The sequence below is a fragment of the Lutra lutra genome, chromosome 10, assembly GCF_902655055.1.
Source record: "Lutra lutra chromosome 10, mLutLut1.2, whole genome shotgun sequence".
Lineage (NCBI taxonomy): Eukaryota > Metazoa > Chordata > Mammalia > Carnivora > Mustelidae > Lutra > Lutra lutra.
Genome location: NC_062287.1, coordinates 20,632,741 through 20,650,157, shown reverse-complemented (window position 1 = coordinate 20,650,157; position 17,417 = coordinate 20,632,741).

The following is a 17,417-nucleotide window of genomic DNA, read 5'->3' as shown; positions in this document are numbered from 1 at the left end:
ATTACACCTTCTTCTGTTTTCCTGCCCACCCCACGTTCCTCAGCCCAGTGGCCATTTCTTTTGGAAGGGTTCCAAGAACTTTGCAGACATGATCTGATGGCTGGTGGAATTTCCTCTATTTGGGGAAAATTTAGACCCAGAGAAGGAGCAAGAACAAGTCCCATGGTGAGAAGATGGAAACCAGGTGTGTGAAAATATGTGCGTGTGTCTGTGCAGTATATATATATATACGAAAATGTGCACGTACATATGTTTGTTTAAAGAAAAACCTAGAACTTAGTCACATTTCAGAAACATTTTGTAATTATCGCTGAAATTTTTACAAATCAATTCCTTCTGGTCGCTTAATGTCCTTCACTAAGTGGTTTAATTGTGAAATTTCACTTTATAATTGGGTTCATTTTAATGCAGGAAGAGGTAGATTTGCATAAGCAAATGACAAACAGTTAACAAAATCCATTAGCAGAGAAGCAGGAATTCAAAGAGCCACACACCCTGGGTTGTCCGTTTAGAATCAAAACCTGTGGTAAGGAAATCCCTGGCCAAACCCAGACCAAGTTCTGCAACCACTGACCAGACTGAGGGGAAGAAGGAAAGGCATTTCAAATGCTCTAACGTATAAGCGGGACAAGAGGAAGCCTGCCAGTGTGGCAGGAGAGACAAAGTGAAGGGGAATTTCTGCTTGCCAATGAAAGACCTCTTCTTTGAAACTCCAGGCAAGGATTTAAAAAGAATCACCAGTTTTATAAAGCTTCTTGATTATTCTTTTTCCAGGTAAAAAGAGTACTGGACTCAGAGTAGAAGGACTGTGGAGAATCTGACTTCTAGTCCTCATCCTGCCACTAACTAGCAGGGATCCTCCAGCTGAGGTCTCAACTAGACCAAAGCTGAATGTCTGTGTTTCTCTCTTTTCCTTTCTTTCTTTCTTTCTTTCTTTCTTTCTTTCTTTCTTTCTTTCTTTCTTTTTTAAGATTTAATTTATTTGTTTGAGAGACAACACAAGGGGGTGGAGGGGCAGAGGAAGACGGAGAAACAGACTCTCCACTGAGCAGGGAGCCCAATGCTGGGCTCGATCTCAGGACCTTGAGATCGTGACCTGATCTGAAGGCAGACCCTTAAGCAGCTGAGCCACCCAGGCACGCCTAAACGCCTATGTTTCTAAAGCTCCGACTGTCATTACCAGTAATTGACGAACTTTTTCATTCCTTCACTCAACAAATATCCATTGAGTGCTTGCGATGAATAGGTCCTGTAGACGTTGCTGAGAATCACAAGGACATGGGGTGAGAGCTAAGCTAAGAAATAGATAAATAAACAGTAGATAAGGCCCTTCCCTCATGGAACTTAACAGTTCTAATGGAGTGCGCTATGGACTGAATTCTGTTTCCTTAAAGTTTATATTCTGACAGGACTGGTGTCCTTCTAAGAAGAGGAAGAAACACCAGATCTCTCTCTCGCGCTCTCTCTCTCTCTCTCTCTCTCTCCATGCACACTCTGATAGGAGACCATGTGAGGATGCTGTGAGAAGGTAGCCATCTGCAAGCCAGGAGGAGACATGGCACCAGAAGCCAACCCTGCTGACACTTGATTTGGGACTTGCCAGCCTCCAGAACTGTAAGAAAATGAGTTTCTGTTGTTTAAGTCACCTAGTCTGTGGTATTTTGCTATAGCAGCTGGAACAGACTAATACAAGAAGCGTGACAGGAAAGTCATGGTGCTATGGAGCTCAGGTTGGGGTGCTTTGGCCAGTCTAGGGGATGAGGAAGGTTTCCCAGAGGATCTGACCCCTAAAAGGTCAGGAGAACTAGCAGGGGAAAGGACGCTCTCATGTGTGAAGACCTACAGGTAAGAGGAGAATAACTTCAGTTGGGGAAGCCAAAGGCACTTCCTTATGGGTGGAGCCGGAAGTGTCAGAGGAAGAGGATAGCAGGAGTGGGGCTGAGGAGGGAAGGGGAGCCAGGCAGGGGAGTTTTCAGAAGCAAACATGTCCCTGAAGATCTCAAAGGCCAAGGAGCTGCCATACATTTTGGAACTTTGGGTTCGACCCATTGATACTTCTGATTCTGCTGGAAAAAAAAAAAAATGCTAGCTCGGTTTCTGCAGGTGCAAAGAAGTAAGTAGTTTGCTTTTCTTGCTTCCCTAACCAGTGAAATCCTTCTTTGCGTGTTTGCATAGGTCCCTTGTGGAAATGCTTTGCTCTTTCATCCCTAAGCTTCCTCCTTGCCTTTCGAAGGATCTCTTGGGACAGCCTCTTCTTCAGGTGTTTGCCTTCAGTTCTATGAAATTCCTTTGCGTTTTGTTAATAATTGGTATTGCTGGGGCGCCTGGGTGGCTCAGTGGGTTAAGCCACTGCCTTCGGCTCAGGTCATGATCCCAGGTCCTGGGTTCAAGCCCCACATCGGGCTTTCTGCTCAGCAGGGAGCCTGCTTCCTCCTCTCTCTCTGCCTGCCTCTCTGCCTACTTGTGATTTCTCTCTGTCAAATTAATAAATAAAATCTTTAAAAAAAATAATTGGTATTGCTTGTTGAATTAGCTAATGCCATCCACATAACCAGGCACTGTTTCAAGGGCTTTCTGTGTATCAGCAGGTTTTTTATCCTCACAACAACCCTATGAAATAGATTCTGTTCGCTCCAGTTTATGGACAAGGAAACTGAGCACAGAGAGATTAAGACACTTGCCCAGGGCCACTCAGCTAAATGAAGAAGCCAGGATTAAACCAGTGCAGTGTAGCTTAGGTATCTGTACCTTTAACTACTACTACTGTGCTCCATCGTCTTTGCGGGGGGGGGGGGGGGGACCAGATGGAGAGATTGGGGTCAGCTAGTTTCCCATGACTAGCTGAAATGCTGTTTCTGATTCTAGAGTCTACATCTGAGAAGCAGCAGCTGGCTTTGGAGAGAGTCAGGAAGTAGGCTCGATAGAACTGTCGTGGAGTAGTTGAAGAATAAGGAAGAGAGACGGAGAGAAGCAGAAAGTTGGGGCCACACTCAGGTCTCTAGGTAAACCGTACAATCAAACCTTCGTCATTTTGTGCCACTTTATTGATTTGTTTATTCATTGTCTCAGTCACTGAACAAATGCTTATTCAGAACCTATTTTGTTTCAGGCACTGGGTTGGGAAAGCAGGAAAAGAGGAGTAGGTAAGTATTGAGAATGACCATGAATCTTACCAGCACCTTACCTGTGCGCTCATCTGTAGAGTTCAAAGATTTTAAATTCGAGGAGATGGCGTTGATATATAAGTAAATACAACTAATTATTATGGTGTGATTAATATATCTATCAATATATGCTCATCTGTCTGTAATGTATTAAAAGGAGGACCGCCTATCTCTGGCTAAAACAGTCAGGTGGGGCATCACTTTGAAGAAGATGTCATTTGAGCCAGTCATGAAGGATGATGGGAATATCCTAGGAGAGTAGCTGGGCTTCTTGGAGCTTCCCTGGAAAGTAGGTTGTAGATCCCCACATTCTGGGACACAGAGTCATGGATTAGATAATATTCACACTGAAAGAAGACTTGGAAATCATCTGGTCCCACCCCTTCATCCACAGATAGCAAGCGGAGCTGGCCAGCCCTGGGGTGAGGCAAACCATAAGGGAGCATTTCCTCTCAAGGCCCTGGGAGTGTGGCCCAGCCCTAGTCAGCCCTGAAACTGAGGCACAGCTTTACTGGGGTTCCAACAACCAGTCAACGGCCAACAGTATGTTGCAAGAACCCTCCGGCTACCTCCACCCCAGTTTTCTGGGTTTTGTGATTCATGGGTAGTGGGGAGCCAAGCAAATGGAAAAGAAGATGAAGAGGGGTCAAGAAAGTGACCGTGGTTTCTGGTTTGTACAACTGAAGAGACAACTCCAAGTCTCTACCTCCACCACCCTCGATACCTCTCAAGTACCCGGCTTCGCCATCCCCAGGTCTTACGGTTAGAAGTAAGCATATCTCCTTCATAGTATCCTTCCCTCTAGTCTCTCTGCTACTCGCTCCCCCAACGCCACACCTCCCCAACGTTTAGTTCAGCTTCTGATTATCTTTTCAGCCAGCCCTGAGGAGCACCTGCGGACGTCCCCAAAGGAAGTCACAGAGCTGCAGTTCAACAATCTGCCGGCAGGGGGCAGGGCTGCCACGAGACCCGGTCCCGCCCGAGCCTCCCAGCCCCCAGCCCAGTCACAACTCCTTAGAGATGCAAATTGAGAAGCAGCCTTCCTAACCCGAGAGGGCTGCTAATTCTCTGACGAGTATGCAGATTTCCATCCTGCCTTTGCCTGGGTTTATTTGTTTTACTTTGCAATAAATTTAATACAGACTCCCTGAAGCAGAGAGACAGATGGACTATAAACTCTGCATTTTGAGCAGCCTTAGTTACTAGGTTAGTGTGGTTTTTGATCCCTACTTAAATTATATCTATGAAATTTGACATGGATTTGGGTCTGGGGTTTGCTAGCTCCTTGGTGCTCTGGAGCTGCTTCTAGGGAATTTACAAGGGTTGATTTGATTATTGGGACTTTAATTTCTCACAGAGGCTAACGAGCAGGCCGGGAAGCCTGGCTGTGGTATAACAGGAAGATGGGAAAGTGAGAAGTTGGGTTGCTACCTGCCCCAGTGTAGGTGGGATCAGTATTGTTTTCCCACGCCCCTGGCCGGGCCCTCAGTCAGACACACTAGGGACCACGAGCAGGAAGCCTGTGCTCCCTCCCCACTCCCCGGTGTGGGGGGTGGGGGGAGTCGTGCTGCAGAAAGTGCCCATAAGAAACTCAGAATCCAAGAAAAAAAAAATCAGACGCACATATGGGGCAGACATAACTAAAACATCTATAAAGAAGCATTAACAAGACCGGTACAAATTGGCGTTCTATAACAATGTAAATTGGACATGAGGGGACGTGGCAGAGGGGAGAGATCTGCTACTCACCCCTCCTATTAACACCTTTGCCTCATGCTACAATGTGCAGCCTTCCCCCCTTCCCTGCTCCCTTTCACAGACCACTAAAGAAAAGAAGGCATAAGGAGCTAGGAGTATGACGGGCTGGGTTCTTGTCCCAGCTTCCCGGGTGCTTCTTCGTTCCAATGTTGAGTAATACATTTAATTTCTCTGAAACTCAGTTGCCCTATCTGTGAAATTGGAAATCACTTGATTATCCAGAGGGCTGAGTAAGATAATTTGGATAAGAATGGTCGTACACAGCAAAGGGCATGCAGGACCATAAAAGGTGTGTGAGGGCCTGGTGCCCTAGTGACAGACAGACAGGCAGTCCTAAGATAATCACTGCTGAGAGGAGAAAGGCCTGGGGGCAGAGGGAGGCTGTGGCAGGAATTTCAGTGAGACCTCTACCTGTCCTATTCCCTGAGCCTAAAACCTGTGAGACCTAGGTACGGTGCATGAGCTGGGCCCCGAGTCGCAGACAAGGTGTGGTGGTCCACTCTCTAACTTGGTCCTGCTCACCTGCACACGAAACCTGCCTGCGCAGATAAGGACTGGCCAGGGCGTCTGGGAAAGTTCCAGCATCAACAGATTCCAGGCGCTGTTGGGCAGACTCCTGAGAGCCTGGGCCACCCTGGCGGTGGGAGTGGGAGATGGGCAGGGAGGTGGGACTGCAGCCTCATCTCACCCCAGGGGAAATCCCAGAGCAGAGGCAGAGGCTAGAGACAGAGGAACGAGGGCCCTTCTTCCTCAGCCTCCCTTCTCTGCACCTCTACATCCTTCAGCCAGAGGATGGAGCAGGAAAGGGAACTCGAGGGGCCACTAGAAGGAAGGTGTTGGAAGAGCTGAGAAAAGAAAAGGTTTGGGAGTCAGTGAAGTAAAAGGGCAAAAGGAAGGAAGGGGGCAGATAAAGGAGAAAAGGAAGGAGCCAAGGACATGCTGACATTTGTTCCCGGAGCTTAGGGAGGAATCACCAAGAAAAGGGAAAAGAAGAGAGGAGCAGAGTAGAAGCAGAGAAAAGAAGCAGCCAGGCTTTCCAAGAGGAGAGGGTGGGGGGCAGGGGACGGGGAGGCTGAGAGGAAATGGAAATGAGGGGCTTGGTCACCATGGAGAGAGAAGCTGGAAGCTTGGCTGCTGTTTGTCTATTAAGAGGAAAGGAAGGAATCAAAGAAGCTGTGGGTGTGTCTACACACACAACCGAATTGGAAAATAACTAGCTGATTACAGCCCAAAGCAGGGCATGGAGGGCGAAGGGGATGAAAAAACTGCCTAAATTCTCTTCAAAATGACAAAACTCCCTGCCTCCCCCACCACTACTCCATCCTACCTGCCCTGCCCCTTGCCCCAATAATGCACTGAATTAAAACTCTTAGCCGTCAAGATTTTGTCAAACGAAATTTGGTGACTTCCCACTCCCCACCCAGACGCAGTCCCATGATTTGTGCTGTGCATGGGAAAGGGAACCTAAATCCTGCAGCAGAGACAGAGGACGGAGACAGTGGTTGGGTGGCAAGGAGGGGCAGGGGTGCGCGCAGGAGCCAGGAGCGAGGTTAGCCAGTCAGACACCTTGGTTTTCACAGCACCTCCTGAGGCGGGATGGAGAAACCCAGCCAGTGCGCACCACAGGGCTGAAAGGATGACCACACCCCACAGGTCTGTAGGCAGACCTGGGGCATGGGCACACCAGCCCCAAGGCTCCTCACAGTGCAGAACAGTGCCGTGACAAGAGTGGGGGAGGACGTGCTTGGCCAGGCCTCCACTTGCACTCTCGCTTGGCCAGGGGACACTGTCCTGAGCAGAGGCTTCCCAGCTGAAGGTTAGGACACCGAAAGAAGTAAGGAATCCAAGATTTCTATAGGTTAGAAGGGCAAAGGGAGTGAGAGGGACAATGAAACCCTGGGCATGTGTGGCAGAGGTGAGTGGGTGAAAAGAACCACAGTGTATCTCCTATAATATTTGGTTCAGGCTCATTCTAACGATCACTCATTGTTTATCCGAAATTCAAATTTGACCGGTGGCCCTGTGTTCCATCTGCCACCCCTCCCTGGAGACAGAAGGGTTGCAGTGGTCGCCACCAGTCAATACCACAAGGTCAAAATCTTCCTAGACGTAAAACAGGCGGGAGGGCCTTAACCATACCGGCATCCGACTAGTCCAGTCCAGTTACCGCTCCGGTGGTGAGAAGCGTGGTCATTTTCAAAGGCCCCGGGCTAAATGGAATGACCAAATCCTCTTATCTCTACCAATGACTTTAAGACAGAACCAGAATCAGGGCAAGATACATGCAAGGGAATCTCTCCTCTGCACCCACTGGAATCCCAGAGGTCAGCAAATCGAAACTGATTAAGGAAGGATTTCCTCCACTGGCCTCTTGCCCCAGTCCTTCATGTTGAAAAAAAAGGACATTCTCAGCAAAAGAAGATTGAATGAACATTTCTCCCAGTGCTTTACAATTTACACCATTCTAACGCTATTTTTCTGATCTCACCTAAAAGTCTCCTAGTGCAACGGATGCTTTTTAAATAAATAAATATGTAAATCAGTAATAACCCTACATTAATTTTGAACTCAGTTATGAACACAGAACCAAAAAAAAAAAAAGAAAAAAATCAGTGGTTGCCAAGTGGAAAAGGACAAACTCAAAGGAGGTTTCATTTTTTAAATCCAAAAAAGTTTTCCAGTAGCATAAGAAGCCATAGAGAATAAAATAAAATTAAAACCATAATAATAAAAAAGCATACCCGGCAGTGTCCTGTTAAATAATTGGATGGGATTCATCAGGGCGGCAACTGGTGCTGAGTGTTTTTTAATTTTCTCCCTGCTGGATATTCTCCTCTCATGGTGTCAACAAATAGATTAACTACTTGCCAGAGATGGAGTCTTCACAGAGCAAAATTCAATTCTTCGGTATTTATTTTCCTCTTCGTATCTCCTCCCCAAAGAGGAATATCTGGTTGTTTTTAAAAGACACCCCCTCTGCCCCCACCGCCAAATCTAGAAATGATCACTTCTGTCCATGAGGATCACTTGATTATATCATAAGAAGCGTTAATTCTTTGTATAATCCATGGTGCACCGTGGATTCAATAAGAGGGTTTAATAAGATTTGTTAATTGCCTCTCCTTATGAAGGAATCAACTTTGCATGGGCAGACCTGATACTTTAATGAAGGCAAGTGAAGGCCAGATGCCACCATGGTCATTTCAACAGACAAAGGTTCCACTGAGATCTGAATCCAGAACAGTGGGCCCCCAGCACTGGGTGAAGTGTGTAAAAAAACAACCCGTAACTAAGCAGTCCAAGCAACACACTCATCCCTACAGCTGGGTTCAAATTGGGTTAATATTACTGACTGAAAAATCTTTTTTATTTTAGAATTTTGTTAGCATTTAATTCATTCTTAGTTGTAAAAAAATTATAAACATAGGAAAGTCATGCCTATTTTTTTGCTGGTGCCTTTGAGGTTATATTATGATATAAATAACTCGAGTCCAAATTAGATGTCTGAGAGAATAGTTTTCTTCTTTGAAAAAGAGTGGACAGGGGCGCCTGGGTGGCTCAGTGGGATAAAGCATCTGCCTTCAGCTCAGGTCATGATCCCAGGGTCCTGGGATCAAGCCCCGTTTTGGGCTCTCTGCTCAGCGGGAAGCCTGCTTCCCCCTCTCTCACCCTGCCTGCCTTTCTGCCTACTTGTGATCTCTATCTGTCAAATAAATAAATAAAATCTTAAAAAAAAAAAAAGGGTGGACATTAATCATACATGAGCACCAATGATCGAGTGGAAAAACTTTGGCCTAAAAAGTCAGAATGCTCTGGGGCCTGATTCTGACATAATCCGTGGGCCAGCTCAGGCCAGTATGATTGTTTGAGCTCGGTGACAGGAGTTATCTATGTACCTTTTCACTTTCCCGGGGTGCTCTGAGAATCAAATGAGCTAATGAATGTGGAATAACTAAAAAAAAAAAAAAAAAAGTATTGCTTTTACCATAGCATCCTAAGAAAGGGCAAGCAGTCTAATATGAGATGGGTAGTTCTTGGATTTGCCTGCTTAACTCCATGAGCTTAAAAGAGTTGTTGTTTCCATTATGATTAACTAAGAAGGCTCCATGGAGGAGAAGGAAGGAGAGAGAAGAGGGAGCATGCACGGTGCCTGCAGGGACCTGGCCTAGCTCATTGACACCGCGGGGCTGTTTGTCCATCTGTGTTCCATAATGGTGTTCACAGGCCTGGCCACCCTACCCATGCCCTGCTCCCCTTTCTTTGTCCTCCTGCCTTCCAGGATCCCCTTCTGACTTCGTCTGGGAAATGAGACAGAAATGATATTACTTAATGGTGTCTGGGGAATAGAGTTGTCAATTTTTCCTACACTGGCCTTCACCCAACTTTCCAATCAGCAATCTTGTGATCAAGGTCGGACCCACCGAAGGAAAGTCTAAGCACATCAGATCAATCGGAAGTTCCAGGCACTGATCTCTGAAGGAGAGGAAACAGAGGTAGTGGGGGGCCAGGGGCCTGTTGGCGCCAACTCAGCATGTACATTTTTGGGAAGGTAGATGCAGATACAGATTAGTGACATCTAGTAGAGAATTGAGAGACTAGTAGTTCCTGGACTGCAGCAGCATTTTCAGAATTAGGCTCTGATACCAAAATGTAGGAGGCTGCTCAAATACTGTTTGGTGGGTTTTTTTGCAGGGGAGGGGATTGGTATTTTACCCTCCGTAGCATGTGAATTATCAACTGTCTTATCAATAGAGAATAAAACACAATTCATTTTAATAAGCAAAAACAAATTAAAAATTCAATGTACAATAGGATACCAATTACAAAAAATTAAGTACCTGAGAACTAGTTTAAGAAGTAATACAGAGATTTGGAGAAAACTTTGTAAACCTTTTTGAAGAACATAAAAGACCAGAATAAATGCAGGAATCCATCATACTCTGGTAGGATGAGTGAACTCTGCATAATGCCAATGCTCCCTAAATTAACCTGCAAACTGAATCCCTCCCAGTCAAAATCTCAAGAGATTTGGCTGCGAGACAGGGTAGAAGAACGTCTGTCAAACATTTAAAATTTGTAAGGAAGAATAAAGGTCCACTAATGCTAAGGTGGCTTTTTTATTTTTTATTTTTTTTTAAGATTTTATTTATTTAAATAAATAGAGATCACAAGTAGGCAGAGAGGCAGGCCGGGGGTGGGGGGAAGCAGGCTCCCCGCTGAGCAGAGAGCCCAATGTGGGGCTTGATCCCAGGACCCTGAGACCATGACCTGAGTCGAAGGCAGAGGCTTAACCCACCAAGACACCCAGGTGCCCCTAAGGTAGCTTTTTTAAAAAAGCAAAAAGGAGAAACACTTGACACCAGAAACTGAAAAATATCACAAAGCCAGCATTATTAAAACAGTGTGGTATCAGCCGAGAAAGAGAGAAACAGGCTGGTGGGATGGAAGAGCGGGTCCAGAAGCAGGCTTACGTGTGCATGAACACTTGGCAGGTGATAAATCTGCCATCATAAATCAAAGGGTAAAAAGATGACTTATTGCATACATGGTAAAATAAATCTGAATCTCTATCTCATTACTGAATAAGAAAATAAACTGTATACAGATTCAATCCCTAAATGTGAAAGGTAAAATCATAAATAATAGAAGAAAATACATGGTCATATAGTGTGACCTTGAGGTAGGAAAATATTTTGTAAGCAAGATTTAAAAGCCACACCATAAGGAGAAAAATGGATGGATTTATATCAAAATTAAAGATCTCTGTTAGGTGAAGTAGACCATTAACCGAGTTAACACATAGATGGGTAATGCGTGGAAGAAGACATTTGTACTAACAAATGCTCTAGAATCCCAACAGATTAGTAAAAACAAAGAAGAAATAATAGAAAATTGAACAAAGTAAGTAAGTGGGTGGAAATCCCAAGGGCTAACAAGTCTTTGAGGTAAGACTTAATTTCACAAATAATATGAAAAACACAAAAGAAAGATAAGATACCACTTCACATATAGTAAATTAGCAAAAATTAGAAAGTCTGATAATACCAAGTGCTGATAAGGATGTGGAGAAATAGGAAGGCTGATAAATGTAAAAATTGGTCCACCTGTCTGAGAGAGCAATTTGATAGAGCTTATCGAAGTAAAGAATGCACAGAGCCTATGACCCAGCACTGGCACTGTAGGTACACACACTCAGGAAAAAAACTCTCATGCAGAAGCACAGAATGTCCATCATCTTGCTGGAGACAGAAGCAAAGCACTGGTGGTAATCTGGGTACCCACCACCAAGGGAATAGAAGGGTAGATGATGGTAACCACCGTGAAGTGGTAAGAAGGAATGAAATAGACCCACTTAAAGCAACACAGATAGGTCTCCAAAACAGGGCTGGCATGGGGGGGGGGGTGTTGGGGGAGGAAAGATTTATAGCACAATATAATTTATGTAGGTTTTAAAAAAATTTTTAATTTTTTCAATTTATGTATGCTTTAAAAATACACAAAGCAATACCACGTATGTGTCAAGGATATATATGCAGGTGGATAAACTTATGGAAGGTGAGTTAGAAGAATACATACTACAGTGTTGGGGTGCCTCACCCATACCCCTCTTTAGAGCCAATGCACCCATCCCCCAAAAGCTGGGAGTCTTAGTGCTGAGGCTCAAGGCTGCACCCCTCAGGAAACTGCCTCACCTAAGGCTATGTCCCTTCTAGGGGAAGTGGCCAGTGACTGGCTGATGCAAGGATAGTAAAAGGCTTGACTCCCCAGGGGCCCCTGGGTGGCTCAGTCACTTAAGCATCTGACTCTTGATCTCAGCTTAGGTCTTGATCTCAGGGTTGTGAATTCAAGCCCTATGTTGGGCTCCACGCTGGGCATGGAGCCCACTTAAATAAATTTTAAAAATTAAATAAAAAAAAAAAATGTTCAAGGCTTGGTCTGTCTTGCTTTGTTCGGGAAAATTCTAAAGGATCATGCCAGGTCCAGAGCTTCCATAGTCTCAGCTGAGTCCCTGGTGGCAAACACAGTGGGGATCAGCTTCACCTTCGATCCTATCCCATGGTCCTCATTTCCTTCTGTGTGTGTCTCCCGAAAGCACTCCTCAAAGAAGCCGCACACTGGCCTCCCTTTCAGAATGCGCTTCTTTCCAAAGAGCCCTTCCTAAAGAATATGTGAAAAAAATCAAGACTGGGAGCAGTTACTGTGGAAAAGGGAAGAGAAATGGGGATGGGGAACAGAAGGTGAAAATAAGAATTCAGTGAGTCAAGGTGTGGTCTCCCAGGACTAGTGACGATAGCATACCTCGTAACTCAACCACATGCACCCAAAGTCCACAATGTAAGACCAAAAATTGAAGACATACCATCTGTCTGTGGACAGTATGCCAGCTGCCCATTCCCTTGTTCACATTTCTCTGTAACTAAATCCCAATTCTTCTTCTAGTGCAGGCCAGTGGTGAGCAAGGAATGGACTCAGAAAGAGCAAGGGAAGTCAATGGACAAGACTTAGGTTTTCTTACCTTTGTAACTAGGGGCGACCTGAGAATTCAGACGCCAGGAACCCCGTTGGCCCAGGTCTATCCTTGCTGCAAGGAGCTATGAGAGGTACATCCCACCCAGCAAGGGAAGGTAGAAGCAAAGGAGTGTGGGGGTGGGGGGTAGGGATGGGGAGAGAGACAGAGACTGTATTTCCATCTCAGGCATGGAACAGCTCAAAATGTGCCAGAGACATAGATTCTATTCTCTCCATTCACTCCAGCACCAGATGGAGCAAGAGATCTTTATAGCACTTGTGGGGGGGGGCAGCGGGGGGCGGTACTTACATCTGGGGGTAGCAGCTTCGTCTGCCTCTGAGACAGATGCTGCAATGCCTTGGGCATCTTGCTCTGCCTTCTACTCCCCTGCTTGCCTGCCTCTCCCCTCCTCTGACTCTCCTGCTTGATATTTTTCCATAACAAAAATTTTTTCCCTTCCTAGGGCCTTGACCCAGCCCATCTCCTCTCCATATCCCTCTCCCCCAACTCCAGAGTCCTTCACCCCTTCGGGGTCTGGACGGGTCTCTGGGCTAGCTTCACACACACAGATGCTGAAGCAGACGAAGCTCCAAAGATAGCAAAACTGATGCAATTGTGCTCATCTTGGAAAGTGCGTGCCCTGGGAAGAGACTGTTCAGGAGAGCCACTCAGAGGCTGGCCAGAGGCTGAAGTGCCCAGAGTTCTCTCTTCCCATTCAAAGAAAAAATGAGAACTATGTTTAAAGGAGTATAAGTAAATCATAATGGAATTCACCAACCTTAATGTACTGAGCTCCTATTATGTAACTTGTAAGTATGTTCACAAGGCAGGGACTTCCAAAATGAGTAAGATGCAATCACTGGTGTCTGAGAACTGACGATCTGGTAAAAAGGTAAGACTTGCACACCAATATCCGTGCAGAGTGTAACATGGTAAGGGCAATAAAAAAGTTACCCCCAAATGCTCAGATTGTTCAGAGTAGAGAAAGTCACATTAGAAGGAAGAATCAAAGGTTTCCGAGCCCCATAACTTTTGAAACAGCTTGTAGTAAGTAGATAAAATTTGTTACTATACTGTAAAAACTAATTTTAATGTATTTGATATACTTGAATACAACATAAGGCATTTAATACACTGAATAACATTTTTAAAAAATGATCAATATTCCTACTGCTTTAAAAAAAAAAAAAACTACATGAAATAAGAAATCAGGATTCCCCTTTAACCCAACTAATTCTACCCCCCAAACTAACCCCAAAACTAACTACTTTAACAGTTTGGTGTGAATCAGCCCTCATCTTTGGATGGAAATGACTTTAACAAAAAGAGAAGAAGAGTATCCCAGGTAAAGACCAGGAGGTGAGATGAGAAAAGGCAAGTAGTGTGCCTGGTCGGTGTGTGTGGCCAAAGTAGGAGATGAGAGATGACATCACAACAGGGGGTCAGAGTCATGTCACAGAAGGTCCTCAGTACAGGACTTGGGCATTTGGGACATTATTCAATAGGCAATGTTAGATAAAAAATGGTGGAAGGAGGGGCGCCTGGGTGGCTCAGCTGGTTAAGTGGCTGCCTTCAGCTCAGGTCATGATCTCAGTGTCCTGGAATCAAGTCCCCTGTCAGGTTCTTAGCTCAGCGGGAAGCCTGGTTCTCTCTCTGTCTGCCACTCCCTCTGCTTTTGCTCACTCTCTCTCTCTGACAAAAAATAAAATCTTAAAACAAATGGTCAAAAGAGTTAGGGATTTTTAACTAGAGTAAGAGAAAATCTGGGGGCACAAGGCAGTAATAATTCAATTATATAAAGTGCTATCATGTGCAGGAGAGATTAGGCTTCTAATCTGAGGATCCACAGGTCAGAGTTTTGGGTCAATAACTTGAGGTTTCAGGAGTGGTATTTCAGTTCTCTATAGACAGGAAAGGACCTTCTAGCAAATGGACCTCTGCCATAAGAGAACAGATGACCTGGGAAAGAGTGAGTACCTCTTCATTGGAGAAGCTCTGGCAGACGCCCAGTGACCAATCACTGTGGACAGAAGATTCGTGCATCGAGCAGGGAACTTGTACAGTCTTTTCTAGCATTAAGATTCTACAGTAAAATGAGGAGGCAGTGAAAGATTTTTAACTGAGGAGTTATATAATTAGAGCCATGCTTTAGAAAGATTAATCTGGCAGAAACATATAGATTGGGTCAACATAGAAACAGACTTAAAACAGATGAGCATGAGGCTGGTAGAAGAGCTCAATCAAAAGCAATTAGGACTCTGGTTAAACATGGTGGATTAGGCATGCCTGTCATCCGTACTCCCTCATAAAATGCAACCAAAATGACTCATGAATAAAAGGGACGTGAATCCACAAAGACCAAGACTATGGAAGAGGAGACAACAGCAGACAGGAGGTGTTGACAAAATCCAACTTGGAAGTGGAAGCATCAGGTGCCTGTTTAGACCAAGGACCAGGCTGAGGCTGGAAATGGGCATGCAGGTAGCTGCCCAACACCCCCCACTCCCTACCCCAAATCCCCAGCAGATGACCGGACATCCCGGGAGAGACTGATTTGGAGGAGGTCCACATGAGGGACAATAGTCACAGCTAAATAATGAGGTACTATTCTAAAACCAGAGGAGTTATGGGAAAGATAAGACACTGAATGGTGAGATCCCATGGTCCCCTTCCCTGGCTAGGCTCCTAGAATGCCAACAGCCAGGCTCATTCTCACCTCCTCAGGCAGAAAACTAGAGAATTTGTTTTTTGGGGAACTTACCAACTCAAGAGAGAAGACTAATCAACACTGAGATTTGGGGGTCCCCAAATAAATGGGCAGATCTCTGACCGATCACTCTGCTATAAGGCCCACTATTTCCCAAGACTAAGTACTTCCCTCTCCCCCTCCCCAAACACACACACAGAACCTCTACCTGAGCCTTAGGGAATCATTTTTAAATACTAATGCCAGGCAATAATTACTGATGATTTTAGTGAAATCTCTAACAGAAAATATTGAACAATCAAAATAAAGGAATTTTAAGGAAACAGGCAATGCAGGAAGAAAAGGAAACTTCAAAAATAGAATAACTAAAACTTAAGAGAATCAAAGGATGACACTGTCTTTATAAAAAAACCAAGAGGATGCCATGGAAGAGAACAGAGAAAGAGAAAGAAAACAAAATGGAAAATAGAAAGAAAGAGGGAAGTGCATTTGAGGATCAATCTAGAAGGTCCCCAGTCTAACTAATAGGAATTCCAGGAGAGAAGACAGAGAATTGATGCGAAGGAGTCACCAAAGAAATAATATTAGAGCATTTCCCAGGACTAGAGCCCACAGCTGTCCAGGCTGAAAGGGTCTATGGGTGCCCAGCACTACAAATGACAAAGTGGCACCAAGGACTGTCACTGCGAAATGGCAGAAGGTCAGGGGTAAAAATTAAACCCTATTCTTGGAAGCATTATTCGTAATAGCCAAAAAGGGTAAATAACCCATAAACATCCCTGAGGTATATTCATGCAGCAGAACACAATTTGGCAATCCAAAGGAATGAGTACTATGACACGCTACGACATGGAGGAGCCTTGACAAGGTTGTGATAAGTACAAGAAGCTGGTCACGAAAGACCACATAATGTGTGCTTCCATTTCTATGAAATGTCCAGAAGAGGCATCTACACAGAGATAGAAATAGATTGGAGGTGGCCTAGGGCTAGAGTGGAGGTGGTTTGAGGGGAAGTGCTAATGGGACTGCTAATGGGTACAAGGTCAGTTTTTTTCTGGGGGTAATCAAATGTTCTAAAATCAGAAAGGCACTGGACTTTTTAAAAACAGGCCTAGATATAAAAGAGGTGGGAGCACACGGTCTTTACATTTTTCAGAGGCGCCTGGCTGGCTGAGTCATTAGACCATGTAACTCTTGCTCTCAGGGTCTCAGGGTCTTGAGTTCATGCCCCATGTTGGATCTGGACCCTACTTAAAAAAATAATAAAATAAACAAATTATGGAGGAAAAGTGACTTTTAACTAATATTTCCATATCGTGACAAATTATGAATCAGAGTTGAACAAAAATATTTTCAAAAATTCAAGTACTAAAAAATTTTTTCATAAATCCTTTCTATGAAGGCTCAGGGAAGATATGAGTATCATCAGAACAGGCAGTAAACTAGGAAAGAGGAAAACATGAGACCTGGGAATTCAGAAGCTCACACGGGCAAGGAACGAAAGGAATTCTCAAAATGTTGACGCAAAGTGCCACAGGCCTTCAGTCTGTCCTGTCCAGATTGGAGTAGGAAGAGAGATGATCTGGGTGGCAAATCTCAGGAAAAATAAAATGAAAATGAACAGCTATGGGACTGATAAACTATCTGATAGCCATGGCCAGATTGGAGGGAATTTATAGTCCTAGAAAATTTGGGGGCAGAGTGTGACAGGCCCATATCCAACTAGGCAAATTTTTAAACCACCAATATTAACTTAAAAAAAATTAATACATTCGAGAAAGAAAATGCAGTCATAGTACATGACAGGACTTAGCTGCAATGTTCCCACAGTTACAATACTATAAATACTGAATGCCAATTTAACCCAAAATGAATTAGTAACTAAATTAGGAGGCTCAAGGGAGAAGTGGGTATTTTTGTGTTGGAATGTATTAGAGAGTTAAACTAACATCTGTCAGAGGAAGACGACAATGATGTTGAGAAGTTGGGAGAGTAGAAGCAAGCATTAGAAGCATAAAGCAGGTTAGAAAATACAGACTAAATAAAGGAAGAGAAATTTCATTTCAGACAGGTCATCAGGCCTTGAATTAGAGTAGTGGTGGGATGGACTGGAGGATTTGGAAGCTGAGCTGAGGACCCAGTAAATGTGGAGAGCGAGGGGAAGGGGAGCCTAAAACCAACAAGAAACAAACAACATCAGCCCATGGTTTTAAACCTGGATTACCATAATGGCGGTGCCTGGGGAAAAAGCAAAGCTGGAGAGAGTTAGCTGCTTGGA